At 37.1% G+C, this 14,673-nt stretch overlaps 1 pseudogene; it reads right to left on the reverse strand.

The window, feature by feature from the left end:
* Nucleotides 1–14,673, reverse strand: part of LOC143407287 (ATP synthase F(1) complex subunit alpha, mitochondrial-like) — a 43,509-nt pseudogene that overhangs the window by 18,728 nt on the left and 10,108 nt on the right.

The following is a 14,673-nucleotide window of genomic DNA, read 5'->3' on the forward strand; positions in this document are numbered from 1 at the left end:
ACAGTAATTTTAGAACTGAAAGCCATCTATATATTATGTGCAATACATATTATTATCCCTTCATGGGGTGGTTAGTGGTAGATTTAGGTTACTTGGGTTTGGTTCCCAGACTTACAACATGGTGCAGGTTAATCAAGGTCTGGTTTTCTTTTCACAGTTCTACATTATTTTTGTTTTATTGATGGGGGAAGTTCAGGCACAGATAATTTAATAGTTTTTATGAGTCCACACATTTAATAAGTGGTAAAACTGAGGTTTGAACCCAGACCGTTAGCTTCCAAATGCATGAATTTTACACTACCATCTACTGACTTCTATTTATGTAAGCTCTTGGAACACTTAGCATATACTTACTATATAGATATTAGTGCATAAAGTTTGCTATTATTGTTTTTGATATTATTAATATTATTCAAAAATATCTGTAGAGTGCCATTATGTGTCACTCTGCTAGATGTTCAGAGTATGAAGTCAACCAGAGCTGACAATACCGCCACAGAGATGATGATTTGTTTAGTCAGTTTTTTTGTTTCTGTGACCAAAAGACCTGACGAGAAAAATTAGAGGAGGAAAAGTTTATTGAGCTCACAGTTTCAGAGGTCTCAGTTCATAGATGACTGACTCCATAGCTCTGGGCCCAAGGTGAGTCAGAACATTACAGCAGAAGAGTACCAGGGAGGAAGGCAGCTCAGGACATGGCAATCAGGAAGCAGAGAGAGCTCTGCTCATCAGGGACAAAATATAAACCTCAAAGACACACCTCAAAGGACTCACCTCCTACAGCCACACCCTTCCTGCCTTCAGTTACCAGCCAGGTGATCCCTATTAGTGGATTAATCCACTGCTTGGGTTATAACTCTCATCATCTAATAATTTAACCTTCTTTCCTTGTTTCACACATGAGCTTTTGGGGAATACCTCACACTCAAATGATAAGAATGACAGATTGGCAGAGAGTGACACTCAACAGTGGGACAAATTAGTGTCGAATCATAAGCTAGGATAACGTACAGGGAAGATTCATGGAACTCTAATAGTATATAACAGGGGAATCTGACCGAAATTAAGGGAAGAGGCAAAGCTTCCCCGAAGAAGTGCTGTTAGAATTGAGGTTGAAGAATGAATAAACTTAACTAGATACAGTGAGTGAATGGGGGAATGAAGTGGTGTTTGGAGGAAGGTTTGCCAAGCAGAAGGAAAAACAAGCAGTAGCAGAGCTCCTTTGGGAAAACTAAAGCTGGTAGGTGTGTTTCCAGTGCTATGGTTGCAGGAGATGAAGGTATAGAATGGGGCAGGAGAAAGTGTCTGGGAACAGATTTTGCAGAACAATACGGGGAAGGTTCAAGTTGGATTTTTCTTATCCATAGTGGGAAGTACTGCAGGGTTTTAAAGCAAGAACTACCAGGAAAGTCTTCATCTGCACCGTGGAAAGATCATTCTGGCAATATGTTATGCATGCATTCCTTCCCTAACCTCTGCAGTCCTCAAAATATGAGACTATTCAGAAAGATACTGCGGGAAACTCAATTTCCCTCATCCTTTTCTAATCAAAACATTTTAAAAAGCTACATCAACTCATTCCTGGGGTGAACAAATATCCTTGATACAAATTTCTCTCCTGCCTTCTAGTGAACTTAAGCATGTGAGTTATAACTTGCTAACTGTAAATGTTATATTCATATCATGACACTGCCATGATATTGCTGCCTTTCTTAGACGGTTTTCTTCCTCTTGCAAAATAAAATTTGTAAATGTTATTTAATGTGGTTTGTTTCCCTAATTTCTATACTCACTATACTTTGCTTTCCTAATTTTTCTCATTGAGTCTACTATAATTCTTATTCTTTTATCCAAAACAAATACTTCTTAAATAACTACTCTTAGTGCATAACAGATTATGCCCTGAGTATTCAATGGTGAAGAGCACACACAGTTCCTGTGTTTGTGGAGCTTATGGGTTAGGTCTGGTGCTGGTACACTTTAAAGTTCAACACTTGGGAGCTATGCAGTGTTTTCCCAGCAAACTTAGTAAAATTCCAGATTTTAAACTTCAGAGCTTTCTTGGATGATCCTCTCTCTTTGCTGTGTGCTCTCTGTCCTATTTACCTCTGCTCACAAATTCTCCCAATTGAGACATTTGGCAGAAGCTTTCTTACATTCCTCTTCTTTCTATTTTCAGATCTACCATTGTGGTTACAGTTTGTTCCTTTGTACTTGAATTACTGTTTTAATATCCTAACTGGTCGCACGGATCTGAAGTCACACTCTTCTCTAGTCCTTGCCACATCCTTGATGTCACATTCATTTTCTTAAAGTACATCCTGAGCATGTGACCCTCCTCATCGTTCCTTGGCACCCACATTCCCACTGAAGGAAATTCAGCTCTTCAGTTGACATTGGAGCCCCAAACTTTTGGTTTAGTCTTTCCCCTTCCAGCATCCTGGAACTATTTTACTGTTGTTCTCCATGCGCACTCACGATTTCTTACTTTGGGGTCTTTTGTTATTATGTTTCCCTTCATCTATAATATCTTCCTGGTATATGCCATCTGTGAAATTCCATCCTTCAAGACCCATCCAGAATACCATGCACTTCATTAAGCTGTTCTTGGGTTAGCTTGTAAGGAGATAAATACTGTTTTTAAAAAGCTTATAGTTAGATGTTCATTTTTACAACTACTTGTTAAATATATATTTCAGGTACATTTAAAAGTATAAAGTATTTCTCATGTCTGGACTCAATTACTTTATGTCTTATAACCCTGTAAACTGAAAGTTTATCCATTTTTTCATATTAAAAAGTTTTGTTGAATACTTGCTCTGTCGGGCAATTATGCCTTTGCACAAACAAAAAAGTACAGTCCTTGAGTCCATAAAGCAAACACATGTAAAGAGAAATGGCCTCCATCATGGCTTGGCAGAAACTTTACTATTTATTTATTTATATTTAAAGAGTTTCACTTTTAATTGATGTATAGTAGTTGCACATATTTATGGAATTCAGTGTGATGTTTTGATACATGTTTACATAGTGTAATGCTTACATCAGGATATTTAGTATATCATATCATCTTAAACATTTATTATTTACTGTGGCAATATCCCTTCTTCTAGTTATTTTGAAATATATTCTTGTTACCTGTAGTCACCCTACCGGGCAATAGAACACCAGAACTACTTCATCTTATTTAACTGGACTTTGGTACCCAGTGATCAATCTCTTCTCATTTCTTTTTCTTTCTTCTCGGCTTATGGTAACTACTCTTCGACTTTCATCTTCTATGATGTTAACTATTTTTTTAAGATTACATAAATGAGAGACATCATGTGGTATTTGTCTTTCTGTACCTGGCATATTTTACTTAATGTTGGCTAGCTTCTTCCATGTTGTGGAAAATTTCAGGATTTATTCTTTTTAATGGTTGAGTGGTATTCCATTGCTGTGTATCCCATATACAAGCATACATGCCATATTTTCTTTTCATTCATCTATTGATGGACACTTAGGCAATATTTTAGACTCTCATGAATAGTGCTATAATATACATGGGAGTGCAGATAGTCTCTTCAACCTAGTGATTTCATTTCCTTTGAACAAATACTAGAGATTTTAATAACTAGAAGTTGGAAGGCACTTACTAAGAAGCAGAATTATTGCTTGTATTTATTAAGTTACATGTGTCTAGGTACAGATGTGACCAGCTCAGAGTCCAAGCTCCTCTCAGGTGTTAAGTAGCTCACTGTGTGCCTTAGCTGCACCTGCAGGAGGGGACCAAGAGAGAGATGCTAGTTGTTTGTATCTTTGGCCTTTATATTTACTTTTTCCTGCTTCTTTACTGCTTTAGGAGCAAACCAAAATAAAAATCTCCTTTAAACGGTATCCAAATGGTCATCCTCACCCGGATATTTATCTGATTAGGAACATTAGGAATCTAATTTTGGACAAGACTCACAAAGGTGGTGAGAAGGTTTTGGAGCTCAACACGACTGTAAGCTTCTTTACCTTACTTCATTATGGAGAGAGTTCCTCTAGGTGCTGCAGGGCCTTTCCCACTTCACAAGCCGAAGCACACTTTTTAGGTTAGTAGAGGGAAGGCAGGCTGGTCTTATAACCTCAGTTCTCTGAGCACATTTCTCCATATGTAGAAAACCCCAAGGGCCTCCCTTCTCTTGCAGGGGAACAATGATTCATTCTCTTTAGTTTTCACCAGGAGGGATTTTCCATTAACACTCCTGCTCTGTGCACCATCTCTTCCTCCTCCTCACAGAAATGGAGTGAGTTATGTAGGTGATGGGCTGATGGGTTGATTGGAGATGTTAATTTATTACAAGTCTGTGCAAGGTGGATTTAGTACTATGTGAATAAAACATTAGGCCCCTCATTTGCACAGAGCATCTCCAAGGCCCTGGCTAGAGACTCTTCAAAGAGTGTTTAAGATTAGTTGCTGCAATGAAATACTTAAAATGCCCTAAAATCTTACAGGTAATATATCAATGAAACCTGATAGAGGTTTTTCCAAACTCAGCAATAACCCTGCAGGCACTTTTCCTGAATTCTCAATAATAAAAAAAAAATTGTGTGTGCTAAAAGGGAAGATTGAATTATCATTTCTTTCTCTGCAGAAAATACTAGAATTTTTTCCCATACAAAAAGGTAATCAAACATATTTTGTTAAAAACAAATTCAAGAAAAGAGTATTAAAGAGTTGTTCTAGTCAATTGATTAATGAGAGTATTATGTTATTTGGTGGTTTATGATAGCTCCTAGCATTAAAAATTTAGTATTTGGTGTGATTCCTCACATTCTAAATGGGTATTTTCTTTGGTACCTAGATTTTCATTATTTTTGTCTTAAGAAATTTCTTGAAATTGTGTAGACTTCAAGCTCCTCCAAGCCTGGATCCACCCTGGCCTTCTGCCCTCTTTGCTCTACAGCAGTGGGTGGTGATGGTCATTGTGTCTGCCTTACAGATCCAGATGTCTCCTCGTCCCCTCGGTGGTCTATTCCCAGCACTAGATCAGTAGCTGTCAAACTTCAGATTGCATCAGATTACCTGTAGGGGCTGTTCTGCTGTTCTCCTTTCTGATTCAGTAGGTCCGAGTGGGATCTGCTTTTTCATGTCTAACAAGATGCCAGGTAATGCTGAGGTTACTGCTTCCAGGACCACATTTTGAGAACCAATGCTAAGCCAGTGATTCTGTTTGGGCTGAAGAGTGGAGACACACAAGGAGCTTCATACAATATGATGCCTGGGGCAAGTCCTTGTTTTTCTGACTTAATTGGACATGGGGTATTTTACAAACTCTCCAAGTGATGTGAATGTGAATGTACAGCCAAGGTTGAGAAACAGTGGCCTAGACTGTGACAGAAGTCAGCCTATTTACATAGCAAATCTAAGCTATACCCTTCAATATGGCATTTTATGTAATAAGGATGACATTTTTTTTTTACATTTTTAAGTATGTATTCCAATAAGTATCTTTGTATTTCAATGATGGTAACTAACCCTTGAAATCTGTTAAGAAACATTTGTGATATTGATTTTTATCTATTATGACATAATATGCAACAATTTTACATATTATTACATTGCTTTTGTTTCTCTGTGTTTTCAAAATACAATAGGTATTTGGAAATTCAAAAATTTACATCTTGAGGTGACTTTTTGGGTCATGAAACAATTGATTAAATGTTAGGCATTATATAAGGGCTCAATGATTTCACATATATTCTTCATTTCTGACTAAAAGTTGGATTTTATAGACAGTAAATTGGTATGGATATGCATAATTTGCCAAACTCTGGAAGTCTGAAATAGCTTGATATTTCTTAATAATATTGTTTCCAAATTTTATCTTCTTAATTAATTCCATGCTATGTCCCTATTTTATCTGGTTTAGTAGCTTTAAGAAAATGCATTATAATGCTATTTAAATGCTCAATTTATTACTTTTTCTCATCAGAAACAAAATCTCCCATGATGCTTTCTGTATAATAGAGCTGTTAGTGCCATTCATTGAAAACCCAAAGGATATGGCACCTCCAGACTTCCCCTTAGAAGGGACCTAAACAGCTATCCATTGATCCTATAGGGAGCAATGGCTCGGGAATGAAAGTAATTTCTTCTTTCAAATATCTGGGTGCTTCATGGAAATGGGAAGTCTTTAACTACTTATTACATCTCTATACTTATTATCATTCCATTTGGAAAAACATGTCACATAGGACCAAAGAGATCCAGTTATGCTGTCGATTCTGCTTAAATGAATACCTGATGAAGCGATAAACCCGTTTTTAAATGAATTTGCTGCTCCTATAAATTCCTTATGACTCCATTGCCAGCCTGAAAATGTATCCAATAATGAAACTTGATCATCTGACCCTGCTAAGCGCTACAAGCAATGTCCCAGGAATACATATGGTGAGCTCCTTATTTATTTAATTCCAAATTTAAAAAACCTGAGGCCCTCTGCAGAGGAACATATTTCCATCTTCCAAATAATGTATTCAAAAAAATCTGGCTACATATGAGACTTAAACAATGGCATTGGGACAAACATAGACTTAATTTACGTAAAATACAGTGTGACACCGTCATTAATTTTGGTAGGGTAGAGCCTAGCTGTGGGAGCAGAACGTGTCTGGTTCCTGTGGCTGATTGCTACTGGGCAGATAATCCAAGAAGGTCAAGTTCCAGATGGGGGATCTCTAAATGGCAGTTGACAAGACACCCCTGGTGAGGTTATCTTCTCTTTCACAGACTTTTGAACTCCATGTGAACAGTCCTTGAGGCGAGGGAATATATTTCGATCCACAAGTCATTATCGGGTTTGGCAATTCACACCTCCCTTCAGAGGCACAACTTCTATCTGATGCCTCATTTTGTCCTGGTGAGAGATTAGCATGCCTCACAAGAGCATTGAAACTAATTGTTACAACAAATTAATGAATTGCATGTACAGAGGAATTATTCCCTTGCATGGAGAGGGCTAGAAAAGGCAGTGTATATCATTTTTCTTAATAATTTAATTATAATGGAATGATTATTAAAGTACCCTGTTCCTGTAGCTCTTCCAAAATTGAAGGCTGAGATGTGATTTTATCGGTGGCTGGGGATGAGCTAAACCACCTTTCAGTGTCACTCTTCATTTGCTGTTTTCTGATACCTACAGAGCAGTTTTCAAATAATAACTGTGACTTGTCATAATTAGGTGTCCCCATGAAAATGCAGGGTTGACCCACCAGCGTTACAAAATGGATTTTTAATTTATTGTTTTATAGCCATGATACTAAATTTGTATTGAGCTGGCCAAGCTTCAGACTCTACCCGCTGTGTGACTGAGAGCATTTATATCTGAGCTGGTAGCCTACATTCATTCCATTTCCCTTTGGGTAACAGTACCTCAGTTTTCATTTGGGGAACTGGCCTTTACTCATTTCAATTCTATATGGTTGGCAAGGGGGTTAATCCCTTTAATAGGGTCTGGGGTGGATTTGTGGACCAATTATTAGAGATGAGAGCCCAGTATCTGCTTAGATGCATGAATTGGTCTACGGATGGGCATGTGAATTGTTGCTGGGTATTTTGATTTTCTTTTGGTGTTGCTAAACTGGTAGCCTATAATTTTACAACCTATGTTAGACCTACTTTCTTTAAATTTATTTGAGAAAAGTAGACCTGAAAAATGGAGGGGTATGGATGCCTGTATTTAAGCATCTGGATCCAGCTATGCCAGAAGTAAACTTCTGGACTTTAGCACTATGGGTGTCCCCAATTTTTCTTTTTATTGGATTAAATAAAATTCTGTTACATGTCACCAAAAGGGACCTCTCACATACCCATGTTTTGGTCATAATCCCATGAAATTAAAAAGGAGAAAACTGCTAATAGAGTTCCCTAAAATTGTTTATCTATGAACCAGGGTCCAGTGCTTTGTGTTTGTAGCTGATTTCTTGAAGTACAGTCCATACTTGATCCTAAGGCTCCAGAGCTCCTGAGGCAAGATGGAGCCAGACGGTTCTCCATATAAAGAGGAAAAACATGGAAATTTGGCATGCTTTCCTGAGAAAATGGGAATGCCATTTCTCCCTTTGGTGTTTAAATATGAAACCATCATCTTTAATTGCAACCAAGATTTGAGGAAGACAAACAAGCAAGGGAGAGACACATGAAACATTTCTTTTTTGCAAGATTATGAATGTCCTATTTTTTAGAATGCAACAATATTTCACAAAAAGGGGAGTTGCGATGGTTGACAAGTGAGGATAAAATACTTGTAGCCATGGTTTTTCACTTCTGACCTATTTATAACTCTTTTAATTGAAAATACATTTAATTAGGGGGAAAAATGGTCCCTTAGAACAGTATTGTTAATCCCAGACTGTGGCATCTTCGTGTCTTTTCTCTGATTTTGGTCCTTCTATTCCTTGGTTTGTGTTGACTATTCTACTCTGTTAAGATGTCTTGTGCACCATGTTAATCATCTGATGTGATTATGGAGGTCTGGAATCACATATGAGGGGTTATTTTAACTGGGATAAAGGTAGCCTCCTCTTGCCTTTTACCTACTCTTTGGTTATAAGTTCTGGGACTCAAAATAGAAGTAAGGCCTTTTGCACAGCCAATGTCCATTTTTGATTGACCTAATTTGTCCCCTGGGTTAATAGGCAATAGCTAGGGATGGCTAAGTGTAGGGATGGGTGGAGTTAATGGGCTCAGATGGGAAATAAATGTAGGATTTTGGCTTCATTAGCATCATCTTCTGTCCACCTGAGCATCTAGATGTAGCGTGACATAGGAGAAGCTGGCAGGTCCAGCCTTTATTTTGGCCACAGACCTGACCCATTCCAGTGTCATTTGGCATCTGAAAAGGAAGGAACTGAAGCCCATGCCCTCACTCTTCCATTCCTCTGAGCTGCCCACTCACTTCTGAACGATTAAACAATACCAACAAATTAAAGTCACTTTTAGTTGGGATGAGCTTAGCCTTTTTAAAGATAACATTTTTCCCTTTTTTAAAAAAATATGTTTTAAGTATTGACCACAAGCTATAGGTGTCATAGACTGAATTGCACCCCTCCCCCCAAATTCTGTGTGGAAGTCCTAACCTCTAATACCTTAGAATGGGAGCATATTTGGGGAAAGGTGTTTGCTGTTAAAATGAGGTTATTAGGATAGATCTAATCCAATATGACAGGTGTAATTATAAGAAGGGAAAATTTGGTCATCAGACATGCATAGAGGAGAGGTCATGCCAAGAGACAGCAGAAGATGGCCAGCTAGAAGCCAAGGAAAGAGGCCGGGACCAGATCCCTCCCTCCCAGCCCTTAGAAGGAACCGGCTCTGCAGACTCCTTGGAACTTCTAAACTCCTGAATTGTGACACTGTACATTTTTGCAGTTTCAGCCATGCAGTGCGTGGTGCAGTATATGGTGGTCTTAGCAAACTAATGTACAAGGTCAGCTTTGTGGGTCCTGTGACTCAATATAGCTCATTTTATTTTTCTCTGTAGGGAGTCACTACATTATCAGTTAAAATGCAGGAGACTCATCCATGCAAACACAAGTATCTAATAGAAATGCTTGTACTGTAACTCACATGTTTCACTCCAAGTTGAGCAGTTTTTCTGTTCCCAAAAACAAATTCAGGAAGCTAAAGGAAATATACTACTTTCCTTAAGGAGGACAGAGATATAAACATTTTAAAAGAGTACAAACAAAAGATAACAGTATAAACATCCATGTATCTGCCATCCAAATTCAACAAATGTTGACATATTACTATTACACTTCCCTCAGATCTTTTTTCTCAACAAAATAAATCATTACAGATAATCTTTTATGCTTCTATAGATCATTCCCTTTCTTCCCCAAAGGCAAATGCTACTATTAATTTGGTTTATATTTAGTCCATATTTTGATATTTTCACTCTGTCTATATTTATCCATAAATAATATGGTACTTCATGTGTTCTTATAAAATGACATAGGTGATGTAACACTACATATGTTATTCTATAACTTCCTTTTGTAAAGTATTTTTATTTTTTAAATTATTTTTATTAGTTTTTTTTTTTTTTTAACTAAGGATTGAACCCAGGGGTGTTTTTACCAGTGAGCCACATCCTCAGCCCTTTTTATTTTTAAAGACAGGTCTACCTAAGTTGCTTATGGCTTTGCTAAGTTGCTGAGGCTAGCCTTGAACTTGTGATCCTTCTGCCTCAGCTTCCCGAGTTCCTGGGATTATAGGCATGCACCACCATGCCTGGTCATAGTATTGTTTTGAGATTTGCTTATGTGGACATACATAGATTTAGCTGGCCTACTTTAACTGCTCAACAGTATCCTGTGGTATTTATTCTCTGATGAAAAGAAATCTACTCAAAGTGATGCTACAATAGGAATTATTGAGCTTGTCCTTTGTGTATTTTTTGCAGACATTTTCCTTAAGGTAATAAAGCTAGAAGTCAGTTGGAAGGGTCACAGGTAGATACTTCTCTTTTCACTAAATATTGCCAAATTTGTTTTCAAGTGAGTTGTGCCTGATCATACTCCTACTTTGAGTATTATGAAAATTAGTGTATCCCTACATTCTTGGTATTGTCAGACTTTAAATATTTGGAAATCTGTTGTAATTTTAAATATCTATTTATCTAGTATAATTTTAAATATCTACCTATCTACCTACCTATCATCTATCTATCCACACTATGTATATATATACAAGTACATGTATATACAAATACATCCATAAAAAGGATGTTTTTGTTCCCATGTTTTAATATTACAAATAAAAAGTATTAAACTTTATATATCCTACTTCAACTTCCTTTTTCACTCAATAGATTAATGAGATTTATCTAAATTGATCTGTATTGTTCCAGTTCACAAGTTTTCACTGCTATTTAATATTCTAACACATACACGTTTGGTTTTGTTTACTCCTTCTCTCTCTTTCTCTCTCCCCCCCGCTCCTTCCTTCCATCCCCTCCTTGTTCCCTCTCTCTCTTTCTTTCTTTTGGTATTGGGAATTGAACCCAGGATTGCTTTACTACTGTGCTACATCTCCAGTCCTTTTTACTTTGAGACCTGGTGTCAGCCTCACTATCTGCTGAGGCTGGCTTTGAACATGCAAGCTTACTTATGTGTGTTTGCTTGCACATACACGTGAGGAGCTCTCTATATGGAGTGAAATTGCTATCAGAGTATAAAAATGCCCTGCATTTCATAGACATGACCAAATCATTCTCTAAAGTAACTCTACTATTTTATGATCCTGCCAGTGGAGTATGAGTATTCTCAATGTTTTGCATTTTGTGAACATTTGCCATTGTTAGCTCTTGAACAGTTTGTGAATCCGATAGATGAGAAACAACATTTTATTCTGGATTAGAGTCAGCGTGTGTTTGGTAAAGTTGTAAACAGACAAAACAGGAATGCTCTAATTTGCAGCATTTGCCCATTTCTATGGTGTAGGTCTTTCCACTGTGGCCAAGTCACCAACATAACACTACGAGAGGGACAATGCTGAGTTTGGTGGAGAGGCATAATCCTTCAGCATGGGGGCACAAAATGGCTTCTTGTGGCACATCACTGGACTCTGTATGTGTTTGTATGTGTATGCGTGTATTTTACCATTTATGTTTCTTATTCAATGAAATTTCTGTTCATATTCTTGGTCATTTTTCTCTTGGAGTATTTATTTATTATTGATTTGTAAAAGTAAATTATAAATTTTGTATACTAATTCTTATATGATAATTATATATAATAAATATGTTTCCCCAGACTTCCTGTCTTTTTCTTTTAATGGTATATTTTGTCACACAGATGTTTTTATTTCAATGTAAGCAAGTTTGTAATTCTAACTTTATGGTTTGTGCTTTGTGTGTATTTACACTTATTTCCTACTCTAAGATTATACAAATGCCTTTACAAATTATATTTGCAATTTTTAAAAGTGTTTGCCTCTATTTTTAACATATTTAATCCCCCTAGGAATGACTTTTGTGTATGGAATAAACTAGGGACATATTTCAACTATCCTAGTAACATTTATTTAATTTGCCATTTGTTTCTCATTGATCTAAAATGTTTTCAGTCTCATAAATCAAAGGCAAGTTCTTCAGTTTGTCTCATTGGCACATTTACCTATTTATATATCATTATAATAATATCTTGAGCTATAATAATGAAAGTTTCTCTCTCCACTCTTTTTCTTCCTGAAAATAATTTGGAATCTTTTTTTGGGGGGCCTTGCAATATGAAACTTTTATTTTTAATATGATTTCTGCACATCAGAAGTATGAGAATAATCCTTTTACAAATGGAACCAACTTTACTGGAAAACAACAACAAAACTAAACCAATATTTGATGTGAATACATGGGAGATTATGTTTCACATCCAACCAAGAAGTCTGTTAGAGTCTCTTTCAGCTTTGTAGCTGACTCTCCTGAGATCTTTCCTTCAGCCCCAATATTGTCCAGCAGGTCTTAGTGTTAGCTGATAATATGAGACAAGAAAGCATTCTTATACTTTGTGGTCTTTGTAGTCTCTAGTTTATCAAATACTCCCTTATACCTGCATAGATAACAGCTACTTGCTCTTGAAAAGCCATGGGAAAATGCTGTCCTTGCTTTAGCAACTCTGTCAGATGTGCACCACAACTCAAGAGCTTTTGAGCATTAAGATCAGAACCCATCCAAGAAAATGCAGTGATCTCATGATCCTGAGCCAACTCCAGGTGGTATGGAGTTGGTATCTGTCACCTGCTGCATAGCCCTGGTTCAGGTAGGGGATTTGACATGGGACAAAACATCAATGGCAGAGCAAATATCTTTATAGAACAATTCTGTTTCCAAGAAGTCCTGTCTGTCACTGAGAGAAATAACATTCATTAGAATGTAAGCAGATTTGTCACTGGCTGAGTTTCTGTAAAGTAGTCTAGGAGCCATCACCAGAGAGCTGCTCTCTCCAGCAGCCAGGAGGGTAGATAGAACACACCCTCAGGATAGGTCTCATGATCACAGGGTTGTTGGAATAACAGAGACAGCGTGCTTGGATAAGTTGTCATAGAAGATCAAAGCAGGTTTGCCATTATCTCTAAAATACCCTCCCATAGAACAGCCCAGCTGGAACCAGGTCCTGCAGCGGGATAGCATCAGAAGCAGTAGCTGACACCATGATGTTGTACTCTGCGGCATTTGCATCTGAAAGTCTCTTTGCCAACTGGGCAACAGTGGATCACTTTGAACCAATAGCAGCATAGATACGGTATAGCTGCTTTTCCTCAGATCCATCACTGAAACTTGTGGTTAATGATCGCATCAATGCTTTCTCAGTTTATCTGTCACCAGTAATCTTTATCTGTCACCAGTAATCACCTGAGCTAACCACAACCAATTGACACCATGCTATCCACAGCACTCATGCCAGTCTGCACTGGTTCCTGCACAGAGATTGATCCCAGGACTGATCCCAGGGGCTTTCAGACCCTTTCCATTAATGGGAAGCAGCAAGGAAGGTCAAGGCAGCTGCCCTCATTTGATATTTGTTATGGGATGAATATAAAGTGTCCCCCAAAACTCCAGAATCAAGGCAGGAGGCAAAATAACTAGGTTATGAGAGCTTTAACCCAATCAGTTAATTAATCAACTGATATGATTACTGATAGATTAATAATTTGAGGACTAACTAGGTGGTAACTGTAGGTAGGTGGGGTATGGAGGGAGCAATTAGGGTCACTGGGAGCATGACTTTGGGATTTATTTTTATCCCTGGCTTCTTATACTTATTCTCTCCGTCTGCTACTTGGCTGCCATGCCCTGTGCTGCATTTCTCCATCAGGCCCTTCCACCATGATGTTCTGCCTCATCTTGGACCAACAACTATGGATTCAGCTGTCCATGGACTGAATGTCTGAAACTGTGAGCCCAATGAACTTTTTCTCCTCTAACTTGTTCTTATCAGATATTTTTATTATAGAAACAAAAAGCTGAATAACATAGTACTCTGGGTAGTATTGTGTAGTGGTAAAGGCATGAAGACTAGAGGAAAATTGGAGAAGAAACTTGGTTTCTCTGTTACTCTTTGCCTGACCTTGGGAACCTTTTTTTTTTTTTTTTTTTTTTAAAAACAAAACAAAACAAAACAAAACAAAAAACCTGTGCCTCTGTTTTCTCATGTATAAAATAGCCATGAGAGTAGTGCCTATATTATAGATGTGGTTGTTAAGGAGTATTACAGAGTTGTATTTAAAGTCTTTAGCAAAGTGGCTGATTAGCAGAAAATACTTATAGGTATTCGCTCTTATTCCAAAAATAAATTTAAAATTAACTTAGTGGGCTTCCTAAAATATATACAAAAAAATTCATGGGAATTTCACTGAAATTATGTGTTAATTTGTGGGACAATTGACACTTTTATGATGTTGATTTTTTCTCTGCATCCAAGTAGTATAGTAGTATATATCTTCAAATATTTAAGTCTTCTTTATTAGTAAATTTAAAATTTTTCTTTCATAATACTTATGTAGATCTTTTGTTATATCTCATATAAAGTATCTTTTATTCTTTGTCATTATTATATATTGTAGCTTAACATTTTAGACATTTACTTTAATATGAGTTTTAAAGTCAGGATAAGTTTCATAACATTTTGAGGGAATTATGT

Source organism: Callospermophilus lateralis, chromosome 9 (genome assembly GCF_048772815.1).
Source record: "Callospermophilus lateralis isolate mCalLat2 chromosome 9, mCalLat2.hap1, whole genome shotgun sequence".
Lineage (NCBI taxonomy): Eukaryota > Metazoa > Chordata > Mammalia > Rodentia > Sciuridae > Callospermophilus > Callospermophilus lateralis.